The 3,674-nt window shown below is 36.4% G+C and overlaps 1 non-coding gene across 1 annotated transcript; it reads right to left on the bottom strand.

Moving 5' to 3' along the window:
* Positions 1-3,246: 3,246 nt before the first annotated feature.
* On the bottom strand, positions 3,247-3,319 carry TRNAK-CUU (transfer RNA lysine (anticodon CUU)). The gene has a single exon. It is a non-coding gene; the product is annotated as a tRNA-Lys (tRNA).
* Positions 3,320-3,674: the final 355 nt, after the last annotated feature.

The raw sequence follows: 3,674 nt of genomic DNA, 5'->3' as shown, positions 1-3,674 counted from the left end.
CGTGTCTGTTTCCTAGCAGCAAGCAGACTTTAAGTGAGTATTCATGTTGTTCAAGATTAAGTAAATCACCACAGACAAGGAAAATTACACCATAGCTTATGTGATCAGATCAAAACAACAGTCATTTTCTCCACCAGTGATTCCTATTAAATGAATTGTATTCTAACAGTTTCCAATAATGAGTTGGGTTTAATAAATTATGTACTCTTCATAACTTTTTAATGTACATTCTTCCAAGACTGGCCTGTCCCCAGAAGGGAATTTATCAAACGGCTTCTGCACATCAGAAATAAAAGCAAAATGAATGAAATTGGAGTGGCTGAAGCATAACTAGTGGTAATGGGATTGGTTTTGCTTCACTTTCTCTGTCACCCACCAGACATGAAAAATCTCCTACGGGTGGTTCAGTGTTATCTTTTCTCCCTGTTTTCCCCAAGTATCAGATATTGGCTACAGACAACAACAGGATACTGTTTGTGATTGATCTGTGTACTGCTCTGTCACACCAAAAACTTTATTTCTAAAATACGGTATGTAAAATGAGGCTGCTGAGAATATCCAAACACAGACACATGCACACACGCATACACACACTCCGTAAAGATATGTAAAAGAAACCATAGCTTATTCAACAATTCCTTTTAATCTTGAATCTTCATAGTGTAGTAAAGAAACATTAAAAGTAAAACAAATCAGAAGTGGTACTAAAGATACTTTTTAGGTTTTGACAAACCATCCAGAGAAAGTAAGTTCCTATGACTAGAAGTCACTGAATAAATAAACATAACATTCACTTTTGCATTCTAAACCAAATTTTGAAAGTCACTCTTTTTTATTATCTACCTTATCAAATTCTCAGTCTGACTGAATAGATTTCTTTCTATTCAAAAATAAACTTGATCTTTGGGAAGATACTGTATATTAACCCCATCCACTTTGTATCACTTTCCAGTATGTAGACAGGCTATCCCTAATTTTAACAGGAGTAGGAAGAAGAATTCTTTGTGGACTATATATGAGTGGAAAATTTATCTTTCAAAGCAGGATCCTTTTTTTTTTTTTTTTCTTTAAGTAAGCTTTACCGCCCAGTGTGGGGCTTGAACTCATGACCCTGTGATCAAGAGCCATATGCTCCGCTACCTGAGCCAGCTAGGCGCTCCATCAAAGCATGATACTCTTAATATAGAGCACTTTTTGGTTGATTAGGTGGTACAGCAGATGATTTTTGTGTTTACTACCCCACATGATTAAGACAAGACTGATTTTTTTAAAAAATTGTTAATCATATAATTGTTAAAGAAAAATGAGAAATAATATTATGTGTATGCCAGACCTATTTCCTCTTCCTCATGGAAGGGAAAGTGACTAGGTGGGGTTACAGGACAGAGGCCTGGTATGGAATGTATCTCTTTGTTTCCTCGTTACCTCTTTTTTTGCCCATTATGTGCCTGCATATAAAAGGTGGAACCACACAGGGCAATGGATGGCCGCATGGAGCACAGATCTCTGCTGACTCAAATGTGACTGTGAGCAAAAAACAAATTTCTATTGGCTTAAGCCACTGAAATCTTGGATGTCTATTATTGCAACTAGCGCTTCCGAGTAATGCATTATTTACCATATATTATGTTTCAGATGTAATGCAAATCCCAACTTAAAGTGACCTAAGCAATAAGGACATTTACAGTATCACAAAACAAGAAGTCTAAAGTTGATTAAATTCCAGTGTGATAAATTCAGCGACTTGATAAAATCATGAAGGATCCAGATTTTTCCATTTTTTACTCTGCAGCTTCTTAGGCTGGCTCACCTTTTGGTCACAGAACAGCTCCTGCAGTTCCAAAATCACACAGAGATGATAATGGCCAGAAGTGGTAAAAAGACATTCCCCCTCTTGTCTCTTTTGTAAGAACAAAGAAACCTTTCCCATAAGCCTTCCTGCAGACTTTTTCTTATGTCTCATTTCCCAAAACTGAGTCAGTCCCATGCTTTTTTCTAAACCAATCACTTGAAAGGGCAATGGTGTGGACTAATCAAGACACAGCCTTGGGAACTTGTCTTTTCTGAAATACATGGCCAGTAGTACCTGAATGAAAGCAGAATTCTTTTAGTAAAGAAAAGAGGGACAGCTTTTAGGCAAACCCCAGTATATATTCAGATCATTTAAGGTTTATTAGAGTCAAATACTGTGGATATTCTCAAACTATCCTTCTTAGATAGGTAATTTAACAATGTACTAGTTTAAGGGAGATGCTTAAATAATAAATAGAATTGACCATCTAGATATTTCATATATTTAAAGTCATGTGGTATTCAACTTCTATAGTACTAAAGGTACATATTTAATCTCATCAGAGGGTTGTAGGTGCTATTGCTAGCAACTTTGACATTGTGCAAAGACATGATAGCTAAGCATTTTTTAAAAATTGTGGATAGATGTGAAAAACATGAGAACTGTATTTGTTCAAATCTTCTTATTCAGAAAGCCATAGGGATGAACACATTTACTCACTTTTGGTTATGACTGCATAAACAACATATATTATATATTTTAATCATAGGAATTAAATGAACCCAGAGGTCAGGAAGGCAATTTAGAACTGTTGAGCCCAATGCATATCACAGACAAGGAAACTGAATTCTGTCATGATGAAGTGACTTGTACCAGGTCATATAAGAAAGCCCAGTCCCTGGGAACACAAGAACCAGAATAGAAATTCACCTCCATTCAGTCTGGGGTTCCTTCTAATGCAGGACAGCACTCCTAATGCACAGCTATCACTTAGGAAAGTGTCACTTAAAAGAAGGAATCCATTACACATGTGCAAAGCAGCATACTACACAATTCTTAAAATAATGATGATCGTTAAATGTACTGAGCTTTCCCTGGGCTCTGCAATAAATTTTCTACGTTGCATTAGTAAATTTATTTGTAACAAAAACCCTATGATGGAAGTATTATTAATGCCCCATTTCTTATGTAAGACGACCTTTCAGAGAAGGTAAATCTATTTTATCATTCAGGATCCATCTCCCATTTTTTGTTGCAATGGACTTTTGAGTTAACAACTAGTAGGGTAATTTGAAACAAGACAAAGACTAATCAGGCAGATGTCACCTGACTTTTTATCTTTGTGTGGGACTGGAGCCAGAGAGAGATAGGCAGCCCAGCACCTCAACCCAGTCTTTTTATTTTTTAAATTGATTTAAAAAATGTATTTTATTTACTTTTTTAAGTAAGCTCTATGCCCAGCATGGGTCTTGAACTCATGACCCTGAGATCAAGAGTCACATGCTCTACCAACTGAGCCAGCAAGGCACCTCCAAGCTAGTTTTAACAACAGGTATTTTTTTGAGAGTCTCACAAGAAGCACCTTTTATCAATACAAAATTACACAGTCTTTCAATATGACTCCTTTTCAACTCCAAACCCATGCATACAAGCCAGTTGGAGGAAACATTTTTAGGGGATTCAGGATTAAATAGCTTGGCCTTGCAATCTTCAATATTTGTTTGGGAAGGTCCTCTTTCATTGTTTCCTTATGAATACTTGGATTTTGTAATCATCAGCATCCATGAAGGATCTAGGATTGAGTTTCATCTGCCATGTTTAGTATCTATACTGATTAGTAGGACAACACCTAATACATGTCCAGCAGGGTCAAGATTACATG

Source organism: Lutra lutra, chromosome 5 (genome assembly GCF_902655055.1).
Source record: "Lutra lutra chromosome 5, mLutLut1.2, whole genome shotgun sequence".
NCBI classification, from domain to species: domain Eukaryota; kingdom Metazoa; phylum Chordata; class Mammalia; order Carnivora; family Mustelidae; genus Lutra; species Lutra lutra.
This window is presented reverse-complemented; position numbering and strand designations above follow the sequence as displayed.